Source organism: Petaurus breviceps, unplaced genomic scaffold (assembly GCF_028583685.1).
Source record: "Petaurus breviceps papuanus isolate PSGF00001 unplaced genomic scaffold, PetGlider_PUasm1.0 126, whole genome shotgun sequence".
Lineage (NCBI taxonomy): Eukaryota > Metazoa > Chordata > Mammalia > Diprotodontia > Petauridae > Petaurus > Petaurus breviceps.
The window spans coordinates 1,072,974-1,086,653 of record NW_027185655.1 but is presented as its reverse complement, the minus strand read 5'-3'; the positions used below and the strand labels follow the sequence as shown (position 1 = coordinate 1,086,653).

Sequence of the window (13,680 nt, the reverse complement as noted above, 5' to 3'; positions counted from 1 at the left end):
CAGCCGTAGTGTCAGATTCAGCTGAGATACTTAACCAGTTTCTCTTTCCTCTTCTCCCTTTACTCCATTGCCTATTAAAAAAAAAAAAACCAAACCAAACTGGCCCAGGTGTAAACATTTATCACCCACTGATGACAACCCACAGACCAGGTATTGATTTAGAAGGCAGTCTTTGCATTCTTTGTTCCAATGGGGTCAGTGGATTCAGGTTATAGCCAGGGCATCCAGTGGCCCCAAATCATTCCCCCCAAATTTTAATTCATTTTCCTTTCCCTGAACTCGGTACCTAGTACTTTAGACAGTTGCTCTGCCCTTGATACTTGGGAGCTTGTCTGGTTTCCCAGTCACTTAAGGGTGTTTGCTAATCAGTTCTGAAGCGGCTATATTCGAACAATCCCAAGAATGTAATTGTTGGTGACCTTGTCTCCCAAATCTTCTTGTACCTTTCCGAAGTAGTGGCATGACGTTCTGCAGCTGCCTCTATCCAAAGTGCCCTCATCTGAGCCTGTGTCCCTGTGTACCAGAATCAGTTCCCTCTGTACTTAAGTGACAGTGCCAGGTATGTCTGATGTTTCTGTTCTAAAAATTGGCTTTATGTTATTCTAAATAGAATGCACATTTGGGAATGGAAATACACTGTTCATTATGCAGACCAGTACAACCCACTGGCCTTTGGCCATACTTCTTTAATGGTGTAATTTCCACACCCCTGGGGGAATGGCTATGTATCCTCTTTTTATTTTGAAGACTCTAATTGCAAGCACATGTCTTGACTGGATACCTTGAATCAATAGCCTTCATCCCTTCTGCCAGACGACATGTGCATTGTGGGAGGATCAAAGGGTGCCACTGCAATGCTAGTCTATTATTGGAGTGAAATTTGTGCCGGACTCATGCTTAGCTTAGCGATAGTATAAAGCTCAACGTGAGGCTGGGCCCGGGGGGCTTGTGAGGGGAGCAACCTTGGTAGCAAAGAAAGAGGAAGTGAAAATGGAGAGAGAAAAGGGAGATCATCGGTGTCAGCTGCATGGCAGTCCCCAAGACCACAAAACACAAACCAGGTCTGTTGTCAATCACACATTGATGCTTTATTTATGTCTAATTTCCCAGGCCCATCTGGATGACTTTGTCAGTTTTTCATTGAAAAAGACTCCTCCATCTTTCTACTGGCTTTCACTGAGATGATATCATTTGCAAACCTGAGGTCTGGCCAGAGTCAGAGCTTCATTTATGAATAAATAAATAAATTCTTTAGTCACTTATGGGCCTGGAAAATTATTTAGAAAAAAATGAGTGGTGTCAGGGGAGATGCAACAATCTCTCATTGCACATAAAAGGACTCTAAACAAAACCTACCAAATGGCTTTCTTAAGAAGAAATCTGTTTATTGTGAGTGGTGGAGGTTGAGGAATTTGTTTTGAATATAGGGGAAAAATCAGTGACTTATCCCATTACGCTTATATATGAGTTCATAAAGTAAGCAGTATTTTGCCATCTCATTGACAGATAAAACAATTGTGATGCCTATGTCTCTGTCATATATGTGCTGTCATGGGCTGGCTGTGGACAGAGAATGAAGAGGTTCCAGAGATTTCCCATCGGATTCTCTCATGGCAATTGTCTCTGTTACACAGAATGTTTACCCCCTTACTTTCCTGTATGATAGAATTCTAGGGAATTGGTAAATATCATACAGAACCCAATGATTAGCATTTAAGTTCCTTGCTGCTGAGGTGCTGTGGGAATCTTTTGACCCAGCAGCACTGAGGCTGGGCTTTACTGACAGCTTAGTGGAAGGCATTGGGTGTGGCATGTCCTGTGCCAGGAGAGCAGATGTCCCCAGTCTTTGTTCGAAGGACACATTGGTGTCATCTGGCCAAACTACTTTATACAAATATGGCAAAGTTTTGCCATGAGGCAAATGAGGACGTTTCCTTGCCTTTGGGGCTATTGTATATGTTTTAAGGGAAGGTTTCTTTTAATCAAGAGAGTTGGGTTGGTTTTTTTTTTTTGATGTATTGAAAATAACTCGAACATCATTAATATTCAGCAAAGAAAACGCTCTATTTCTGAATGTTTTGACACTATTTTTTATGAACGTTAATATGAAACCAAGCCGACAGAAAAAAAGTTTCTGTGAGGCTGAAACTGTATTGAGGCTGAAATATGATTTCAATGACATCATGCAAAATATGGCACTAAAATGTAGCTCAAATGAGATTTATTTGTAAGTGAAAATACTTAAAAATGCCCATTCTTTTATTTTTTTAGAGAACTTGCTCAGAATCACTTTGTATTTGAGGTGTGAGGTTAGAGTAAGGGATATGGAGTCAGGAAGACCCGAGTTCTAATCCTGCTGCAGATACTTACCAGTTGTATGATTAGGAAAGACATTTACCCTCCCTTACCCTCAGTTTTCTCTTCTCTAAGATGGGAATGACAATAGCATCTTCTTCTTGGGGTTGTGAGGGTCAAAAGAGTCGCTATATGTGAGCATTTTGTAGATAGCAAACCGCTATTTAAAAGTTCACTCTTACTTGCCTTGCCTTTTGTATGGCATAATGGAGACAATTAGGAATCACAAACATTTTATCTGTTCATTGTACAATGCTGCTTACTTTTTTTTAACTCATAAAAATGTGATGGGACAGTCATTCATTTTCCACTGAATTTGAAAGAAATTGTATAACCTCTACTCCTTACTGTAAACAGCTGTTTCCTTTTCTCAAGATAAAGCCCATAGGACACAGTGCTCTGTCCAAAGGAAGCATTTGTTGAATAAGACCTTAAAATTTCTGCACATCACTGGCTTTCTGGGCTCATTTTTGTGGGTACTCAGTACATCGGAATGACTTTTCACCCATTGTTGCTATTTGTGTGTGTGTGTGTGTGTGTGTGTGTGTGTGTGTGTGTGTGTGAGTTCTGACTGAGGGGTTAGATGCCTCACAGACCATATATGCTCCACTTTTGCCCAAAGCCTGAGTTAGATCATGTGTCTGGCCTGAGAAATGCCCACTCTTTTTCTCCTGCATGAATGCTGAAGTTAGGGGACATATAGCATACAAGTTTTTGTGCTGAATTTTGTGGTATTGGAAATCCCTTTGAATCTTTTAAAAAATATTTCTGAAAGTTTATTGTTGTCCCCAGAAGACAGGGTGGGTTGGTGGGTGGGGGAGCCAGCCTTTTGGAAGAGCTGAAACATGCAGCTATGCGGTAACACTAGCAATGCGGTAGCTTGTTATGTGCTTGTAGCCCTCCCTTTTGAGAAAGTTTTAAAAGAATATTGTGTTCATTAAAGATGACTTTCATGTGGTTACCTTCTGCTCTAATAAAAAGAAATACATAAAGATGGAAAACTATCCAAAAATGGCATTTTATTATTATTATGAATCAGGTTAATGTTTTCAATGTACATTTTAATTAGCAAGTTTGACCCTTGACCACACTTTGGATTCATTCAGACGTTCTGGTCTTCAAACATTTTGCATTTAGTGAGCCCTTGAATGTATTATTCATTTATTTGATTTATGAAATGTACTCATCGCCTAGACCTCTGGGCATATTTACAACAGTGATGCAAATTTAATTAATGCAATATTGCTTGGCGCCCCCCCCCCCATTGCCACCATGAATCAGAAGGGAAGCCAAGATGGAACAGATGGACCTTGATGGAGAAATCTGAACTTTGTTATACTGGGAAAAAGAAAGGGTCTTCACACAATGCCCTCTTCTAAGGGATCAGATCTTTACTCCACTGAGAGAGAGGAACTGAAATAATCTCTAAGCTTGTGTTTAAGAGTAAAAGAAATAATCAAGCTTTAGAATACCAAATCCACTCCATGGAGAACTGCTAAACACTGGAGTACAAGAGACATGATATTCTCTGCTTTTTCTTTGATCCTGTGATTTATTAGTTTGGGGGAAACTCTGTTCACTCATGTAAGATGGTCCCACCTGGTAATTTACAGTCTTAGGGAATTGACATGGAGGTGTTCATTGATTTGTCCATGGTAATATATCAATCAGTAAATATTAGGTGCCTACTCTTTCCAGGCACTGTGTTAAGCACAAAGACAAAAGACATTCTCTGTCTTCAAGGAGCTTCCAATATAGGTAGTATATATCAGAAACTAGATTCAAACCAGCTCGTCCTGAACTGAAGACTGGCAGCTGGTATTTCATTCTTTCCATGGGTTGGCAAACTATAGCCACAAGAACAAATCTGGTCTGCTAGAATGTTTTTATACTATAAGTAATAATAAAAACAATACTAATAACACACATCATTTTATAGTGCTTACTACGTGCCAGGCAACAAAAACCTTGGGAGGTAGATGCTCTTACTATCCCTATTTTACAGATGAGGTAACTGAGGCAAATGGAGGTTAAGTGATTTGCCCAGGTTCACACAGATAGGAAGTGTCTGAGGCCAGGTATGAACTCAGTTCTTCCTGACTCCAGGCCACTCATGCTATCCACTTTACCACCTTGCTCCCGTAAGAAGAGTTTAATTCATAATATAAAAACCCTTCTTAGCTCTTTGACCTCACAAAAACAGATGGTGGGCTGGATTTGGCTCACAGACTGTAGTTTCCCACCCTTCTTAGGACATGTTAACTTTCCTCTTTGTTCACATTGTTTAAATATTGCATTCTTTCTTCATGTTCCTTTATGGTCTTTTTCAAGAAGGCAAAAACTACATCCCTCCAGTCCACTTACTGAGGCAGCATTTGAAGAAAAGAATGGAAGGAAGGCTCATGTTGATGATGGCTTGGGTCAGCAGTGGTTTTGCCATTGCTGCCCAATTCTACTACAAATAACAGATGGGAAGGACACGTATAACTTTCTCTTTACTTTCTGTTCTTCTCACCCGAAAGAGTGTCCTTTTGTGTAAAAATTGTCACAGGACTGTCTATTTGGTCACTGCCTCCAGAAACTAAAATGTAATTGATTATGGGTTTACCTCCTGAGATCTTGAAAGCCAGATGTATGACCCAAGGGAAAGAACTCTGAACTTGAAAGTCAAGAATCACAAGAATGAATGAAAAGCATTTCTTAATCATTTACCATGTACTAAATGCCAGAGATACAAAAACAAAAGCAAAGAAAGTCCCTGGTTTCAAGGAGGGTTTGGAGAGTTGCCAGGTTGGAGAGCAGATTGGCAAACCTTCTCTAGGCAGTAATCAAGAGTGGCAGTTTGAAGCTTGACTGGTGCCTCCCTGAAATAATGGGCCCTGGGAGGCCCTCACCAACTAGACCAGAAAACAAGTCAGCCAGTCACTGCTCCAATCAATCAATCAATCAATGATCAATAAGCATTCATTCACAGGCCTCATCTGTTTTTCTCCACCTTTCCTTTCATCAAGAACAACCAGCTTTGTAAATAGTAATGCATAGGTCAGTTTAGCAAGCCTGGCATGGTGAGAGAGTGGTCCCTGATTAGGGCTGTTGATGGCAGTGTGGTAACCTTGTGTGTATATGCATATTTACTCGTGAATACCAGGCCCTGCCCTCACTTGGGAACTAGTAGGGGAAGGAAATATGTTGGTATTGTGAACTTTGTGTCTCAAATATTGTTTGTAATTATTCTATGTAACCATAGAATCTTAGAGATGGAGGCACTCTCAGAACACTCCGATACTGTCTGGTCCAGCTCATTCCCTTTTGGGATTTGCTCAGGAGTAAGCCCTGGGGAGGGACCTGAGACAGGTCTCAGCCTAAGGGGTTTATAAGCAAGAATATGAACCTTGCAAAGGCATCCATTATTGATGGAGCCCAGGGGCTGTCAATTCTTACTGCCCTGACAAAGAGATAGAAAAAAGTGTAATGCAAAACAAGTCCAGTAGGCTGGGCTCTGGAAGGCAAAGGTTTGGAACGAGAAGATAAGCCTAAAATCTTTGGAGGGTAGGATGGGGGGGGGACTACTGAATTAGGCAGTAGTATGGACAGAGAGATCTGGGACAGGGTGCAAGGCAGATGAAAGTCTTTACTACGGCTGTGGGGATGGGGGCAGGAGGAGATAGGGTACCAGACAGGACTGACCTGAAGCCCCAAAGGAATCGTTGGAGAGGTCAGGAAGGGAGGGTTTTCCTTATCTAAAGTTTCAGGCACTGACTGCTGAGGGCACCACCATTTTCCCAGTCACCTTGCCTTACAGCCTAAATGTCGTTCTTGCCTCTTCTTTTATGCTTACTCCACATATCCAGTCTGCTTCCAACAGATGACAGTCGTTATTGTATCTATGCATCTGTGTGTATACCGTATGTATCTGCATGTATACAATATGTATCTGTATGGATGCTGTATGCACCTGTATGGATAATGTATATATCTCCTCTCCACTGTCTTATCTCCTAACACCTGGATTATTGCAATAATGATGTGCTGGTTGGTCTCTTTGCTCTAAGTCTCTCCCCACTTCAGTCCATCCTTTATTCAGTTTCCAGTTTCCAGAACTATTTTCCTAAATGACAGGTCTGATCATGTTATTTCCCCTCTTCCCCTTACTCATACTGTATAGATAAATAGATAAGCTCTCCCACCCCCCGTCTCTGTCTGTTTCTGTCTCTGTCTTTCTGTCTCTCTCTCTCTGTCCTCTGTCTCTGTCTCTCTGTCTCAGTCTCTGTCTCTCTCCACCTAGCTGCCTAAAATGCTATAGAAATATTATTATTATAATAAAAAGAGTTGTTATTTAATGAGGATAAAGCATAGGGGAATTATTAGCTCTGTAAAGATCATATCAACCTACTAAAATGACTCCTGGTAATGAGAATAGCATCCTTGGTAACAGCCTTAGTCCTAGAATGCACACAATTAGCCCTGTGAAGAGGACTGAGATGGTTTTCGGGCCACTCCATGTAGGTGCTATTTGGGTCCTCTCAGGCACAGTCTGGAGTGCCGGGGTCCTCGGAAGGGCGACCTCTCTGGCCGGCACACTCTGGGGTGCCCTGCAGGTTCAATGTTACAAGCCTCCTCAGGGTGCCCTTAGATCAGGCCCGTCTTGGTCCTCTGTCCGCGTGGATCACTCTGGTCAGGTCTGTATATTCAGTAGGAACCCTCCCTTGCTGCCTGTCCACCCACCGAGAGGAATGCAGATGCTCAGTTCCCTTTCATGGTGGGTGTTATCACTAACCTCAGCCTGGGCTGTCTCCTGTCGTCCGGATCTGTATCTGGCCCCTGAACCTGGATGGCTCCAGAGGAGAGAGTAAGGCCAGTGACCTTGCTCTCTTAACCCTCCTCACTTAACTCCAATTCACTTACACGGCATGGCCTCACCAACATGATGTCACTGTCCTCTTAAAGAATGAAGGATGAACAGCAAACAGCCACCTCAGTCATTTGGCCAAGGCCATAAAAGGCGGCATTTTTGTGTGCATCCCTGTTGTGCAAGCCTGGGTTTCCTCTCTTTAAACCCCACGGGTATTGAGATGCAGGAATCCCATCAAACAATTCATCTTGCTGCCTCAGAGGCCCTGTAGATTGGGCCAGACCTCTATGGGGCCTTTCTCAGGGCTCTTCACCTAAGCCTTGCCTTGGGCTTACCTCTACTCTGTGTAGCTAAGGCTTTTGTCTGGGGTCTGCTCACAGGTGCAGCCTGGCGATAGGTGAGCTTTCTGGGCCCAGGAGAGCAGTCCTAGCTTTGGACCTTCTCACTGGTGATGCGCCTCTTTCGGACTTAGGTGGGCCAGCCCCTCTGCCTGGGCTTTCCCCTCGGTTTAAAGAATCAGAGATCAGCAGCACCCAAAAACAAGGTGTCTGATTGTGAAGGTGAGAAACTTCCTGTGCTGGTGAGAACCCAAATGTCTGTCCAAGCTTGGCCCTCAAATGCTGGGCAACAGCATCACTTTTACTCATCTATGTAGCTTTTCAGCAACATCCCACTTCCCAGGCATGACTGCAAGCCATTTTTCCAAGGAATGACCCTTGGGAGCTTTTGCCAAGAGTTTCAGAGTGGGTTTGGTGAGTCCCAGAGTGAATCCTCAGTAGATTACTCTGACCTCCAGGAATATAAACTACCCTCCGCCCAACTATCAGACTTTGTCCTTTAAAAAATCTTTTTATTATCTTTATTTGTAATCACAATATCTACCCCAAATATCAGGAGTCCCCGATGGATCAAGTCCTTTTTCAAGGATCACACTCACATTTTACTATTAGGTAGCACAGTGACTAGAGCACTGGACTTGAGAGCAAATCTGCTCTTAGACACTTACTAGCTGTGTGAACCTGTGCAGGTCATCTGATCTCTGTCTGCCTTGGTTTCCTCATCTGTAAAATGAGAACAAAAATAACACCCAGGGTTGTTATGAGAATAAAATTATATTTATAAAATGCGTTGCAAACCTTAAAGCAATATAAGATACTTATTATTTATAAATATATTGATATATTTTATATATAAATATCATATTTAGATATATTTCTATATTTTAGAATATGTTTATATATCTGTATGAATACATTTTAATATATATTATACATTGATCGTATATTATGTTTTTGTTGTTCAGTTGTGTCTAACTCTTTGTGATTCCACTTGGGATTTTCTTGGCAAAGATGCTGGAATGGTTGGCCATTTCCTTCTCCAGTTCATCTTCCAGTTGGGGAAACTGAGGCAAACAAGGTTAACTCACACAGCTGGTAAGTGTCTGAGGCCAGATTTGAATTTAGGAAGATGAGGCTTCTTGACTCCAGGCTGGGCACTCTATCCACTGAACCACCTTGCTGCAGATAATTATATGTATATTTATTATTATTTCTAGCACCTGGGGCAACATCTGAGGGCATAGTAAGTGCTTAATAATTTCTTGGTTGATTGATCCATAATGCCAATATTCAATCAATTAGTAAAGGAAATTGAATTAGCTGATTGATCTTCTATTATGCAGACTGCAGTTGGAGCTGCCAAGAGAATTGACAGGTGAGAAGTATCACCAAGGCAAATCTGCAGATTAGCAGCAGTAATGACAGCTGCATCCGTAAGCACACGGCAGATATATGCAGATGTGGGTGAGGGGAAGAGAAGGAAAGGGGAAAAAAACCCATAAAAGCAATAAAAAAAATCAATGAAATCCCCAAATAGAAACCATGGTCAAACACAAATCCAGGTGATGAGGGAGAGACAGGAGAGGGATCATGGTATCAATGGCAATAAATGCATTTGTCAAAAGGGAAAAAAATACTATGTATATTGGGAAAACCTGTGTCCTATATAGAACAATTCTTCCCCAAAGTAACAAGGTCAATTAATGTGTCTGTATAAAATGGCTCCCTCATCATCTAAGAGTTAGTAGCATATCCTCTACTCCACACCCAGAAGGCCCTTTGATCAGTTAATAAGCATTTATCAAACATATACTGTGTGCCTAGGACTGTGTTACTCCCTGTTCTCAAGGTGCTCAGTGTCTAATAGAGGAGATAATATGCAGAGACATACAGGGTAGACAGGACAAATTGGACAGAATAATCAGAGGAAAGGCACTAATATTAAGAAGAATCAGTCAATCAATCAACATTTATTGTGTTTACTGTATACCAGGCACGGTGCTAAGCACTGAGGATACAAAAAGAGGTCAAAGACAGTCCCTGCCCTCAAGGACCTTATAATCTAACTAACCGAAGGGACAACAAACATTTATATGTACAAAATAAGCTATACATAGGATAAATAGGAAATAGTTGAGAGAAGGAAAGCATTAGAATTTGGAGGCAGGGGAAGGCTTCCTGGAGAAGGCAGGATTTTTGCTGAGACTTAGAGGGCACTGGGGAGGTCAGCAGTCAGAGCAAAGCAGGCTTGGGGGACAGCCAGAGAAAATGCCTGGAGCTGAGAGGAGGGTCTTTTCTGTGGAAAGGTAGGAGACCGGAAGCATTAGGCTTCTTGGGGAAAGTGAGATTTGGGGTGGGGTCGAAAGGCAGCCAAGGAGGTCAGCACAATCTCATCTTTAATGTAGTTTAGTCACTGAATGAGAGGCAAAAGCATGGCCCCTGCTCTCCAGCAGCTTTCAGTCTTGTGGGGGACACAGAAAGCAAATAGCTACGTCCAGATGAGAGAGAGACAGGCCGAATTGGAAGTGATCAGGAGAGGGAAGGCCAAGAACGAAGGGGGGTCGGGAGAGGTTTCCCAAAGAAGGGCAGATTTGAGCTGGAACTTGAATCAATCATATCATAGTAGCTAGAGCTGGAAGAGGACTCAGAGGCCATCTAGGACAGGCCCTTCATTTTACGAAGGAGGAAACTGAGTGCAGGGGAAGCTGATGGAGCTGCTTAGAGTTCCACGAGTAGTCACAGAGCCAGGTCCTCTGGTCAGGTTCAGGGTTCTTCCTGTTCCAACACACTCCCCAGAGAGTCCAGTCCAGTCCTCCTCAGGCAGTGATTGCCAATGCAGTGTGGCTTCCCAAAGCTAGGACCTTGTCCCACGTCCTCTCCAGTCTAAAATCTGCAATTCAATTAGTGTATTTTTTTTTTACTTTTTTTTTTTTTGGAGGGGGAAGGCAGGGCAGTTGGCGTTAAGTGACTTGCCCAAGGTCACAGGGCTAGTTTTTGTGTTAAGTGTCTGAGGCCAGATTTGAACTCAGGTCCTCCTGACTCCAGGGCTGGTGCTCTATTCACTGAGTCTCCGAGCCCTCTTAGTGGATTTCAAGGGATATATTTGGAATGTGCTCAGCACAATGCCCAGCACATAGCAGGTGCTTTTGTTATTGTTACTGATCAGTTGTTTCAGTCACATCCGAGTGTTCATGACCCCATTTGGGGTTTCTTGGCAAAGACACTGGAACAGTTTGCCATTTCCTTCTCATTTTACAAATGAGGAAACTGAGGCAAACAGGGTTAAGTGACTTGCCCAGGGTCACACAGCGAGTTTGAGACCAGATCTGAATTCAGAAAGACGAGTCTCCCTGACTCCAGGCCCAGCACTCTATCCACTAAGAGCTGAATAAACTCTTATTCCCTACCCCTTCGATGAATAGATTTGCTAAGAACAATCTGTTTCATGCAGTTCATTTCTGTGGATGAATTCTGGTTCTTGGGGTATCTGAGGTGCATAGTGGATTAAAGAATATGTGTATGGGGCTTGAGATGAAAGCTGTCTGAGAATGCCTGACAGGCTGTCATGGGGGAGAGAGATTAGATCGCTTCTGTTTGAATCCTGAGGCGAAAAGTATAGGAGGAGAGGGAGGAAACTGGGGAGGAAGTATGGTGCTCATAGTCTTTGGAGTGGTGAGGTCCCGGCCACTCTGAGGCCTTTTATGGGAGACTGGGTGATGTCTGGGGTGGAGCAGAGGGGCTTCAGGGGCAGGTCAGATGGGAGAGGAGGGGGAGAGAAAGAGGGAGAGAGAGAGAGAGAGAGACAGAGAAAGAGACAGAGACAGACAGAAAGAGAAAGAGACAGAGAGAGAGTCAGAGAAAGAGACGGACAGAGACAGAGAGAGAGACAGACAGAGACACAGAGAGAGACAGACAGAGAGAGAAAGAGACAGATAGAGAAAGAGACAGAGAGTCAGAGAAAGAGACAGACAGAGAGAGACAGAGACAGACAGAGAGAGACAGAGACAGAGAAAGAGACAGAGACAGAGACAGACAGAGACAAGAGAGACAGAGAGTCAGAGAAAGAGACAGAGAGAGACAGAGAGAGAGACAGAAAGAGACAGAGAGAGACAGAAAGAGAGAGAAAGAGACAGAGACAGAGAAAGAGACAGAGAGAGAGTCAGAGAAAGAGACAGACAGAGAGAGACAGAGAGAGAGAAAGACAGACAGACAGAGAGATGGAGACAGAGAGAGAATCTGAGAGGTTCTGGATTCTGTGATTCTTTGTTCAGAATGTACCTGAGATACTGAAAGCATCAAGTCAGGACTTCCCCTTATTGTCCAGCTTCATAACAGGCCTCCTTTGCCATCGAGTGAAACCTATGGATAAAGATTGTCTTTAAAGACACAAAAGAAGACAGGAGAGATAACAGAAGAAATCAGTGATCCAGGTTGTCCCAAAAGCCTTAGTGAGCTGTTACACACTAATAGGTCTGGGGCCAACCTCTATTGGAATACAGCTATCAAGATCTTTTAGAAAAAGATCCCATTTGAAGAATTCCTGTCATTGAGTTTCTCAGCTCTTGGGAAGGAGGGGGACTGCTGAAGGAGGTAGGGCAGAGTTGGAGGTGCTTTACTGCTAAAGGGAGGCATACAGTAGGTGCTTGATAAATGCTTATTGAATTGAATTATCTTCTTAGTGGCACGGTCAGTAGATTTTTACTCTTCTGTGTCTTTCACTGGGGAGAGTTAGGGGAGGGTGGAGTACAATGAGGGAAAGAGGAAGAGGGGCTGGCTTTTTCAAGTTGGGTGCCAGGTGGCGAGCAGACCCTCCTCATCTCCTTCTTAGTGACTTGTCTGTTATGAACCCCAGTGCCTGAGTCATTCTCCAAGCAGTTCCTGGCTCTCTCTTCAGCAATTAGCAGTAGCAGCAGCAGCAGATGTGGCCTAATGAATGAGGCACCAGCCTCAAAACAGGGAAGATCTAGGTTCAAGTCTTCCCCTTGACCCCCCACTAACTTTTTTAAACATTTCAAAATTTATTATTTAGTTGATTGTGATCATTCTTTTCCTTTTAAGTATTTTGAGTTCCAAATTCTCTGTCTCCCTCCCATCCCTACTCAGAAGGCAAGCAACATGATATTAATTATACCTGTGAAATCACAGCAAAACATATTTCCGTATTAGCCGTATTTCTAAAAAAAGCAAGAAAAATAAAGAAAGTGAGAAAATTGTACTTCAATTTGCACTCAGAGTTCATCAGTTAGAGAACTCTGGAGACACCTACTAGTTGTGTGATCTTGGGCTAATTACTTTTAACTCCTTTGAGGCCTGGGAGACTCTCTGAGACGATTGAAGTTGGTGATGTGTAACAGTGGAGGGGATTTCTTGTTGATCATCTGGTCTACCTCCCCCACTTTACAGATGAGGAAACTGAGGCTCAGAGAAAGAAATTACTTTTCCAGGCTCATTGGAGGTAGTAAATGATAGAGTCAGGATGTGAACCCAGCCCTTCAGACTCTAAGTCCATTGTTCTTCCTACTGTATAATCTTTTTTTCTATAAATGGTTTATTGCTAGACAGGAGAGAGGAGAGAGGCAATCATTCAAAGAGTCAAGATTTTACAGATGTTTTTGTCAGTTGGTGGAAGATTTTCTTTTTATTTTCTAAGGAAAAGAATATTACAGCTTTTAGGAGTGGCCTACACCAGCGATGGCCCAAAGCAAGGGTTTAGGCATTATCTCTGTCCAGTAGAGCTGTATTTTAAGATAGATTGGACACGGAGGCCCTTTTGGCTTCTGATAATGGCTAGACAGAACCTTGGGGCTCTAGTCTATTTAGAGAGTCAGGGCTTTTGAGTTAAAGATAAACTCACTTGACTGAGCACATAACTCTTCAGAGAAGGAACACATATTTTCAGACAGCATTTCAAACGTTGTCTATACGGCTGAGACATTTATTGCTTTAATAAAAGCCTCTGTGGATGGTTTGTGGGCAGCCACTCCTATTGATATAGTATACTCCTTCTTGGCCTCTTAGACTGGAGAAAAAGAGCCAATATATGTCCCAGAAAGAAGCAGGACTCTGGTTTTGCTGACAAAAAGAAGGCGTGTGTGTGTGTGTGTGTGTGTGTGTGTGTGTGTGTGTGTGTGTGTG

The 13,680-nt window shown here is 42.8% G+C and overlaps 1 long non-coding RNA gene across 1 annotated transcript in view; it reads left to right on the top strand.

Moving 5' to 3' along the window:
* Positions 1–910: 910 nt before the first annotated feature.
* Positions 911–13,680, top strand: part of LOC138169349 (uncharacterized) — an 85,769-nt gene continuing 72,999 nt past the window's right edge. Inside the window, exon 1 of the long non-coding RNA XR_011170329.1 lies at positions 911–1,061. This is a non-coding gene — a long non-coding RNA (uncharacterized lncRNA). The remainder of the gene's footprint in view (positions 1,062–13,680) is intronic.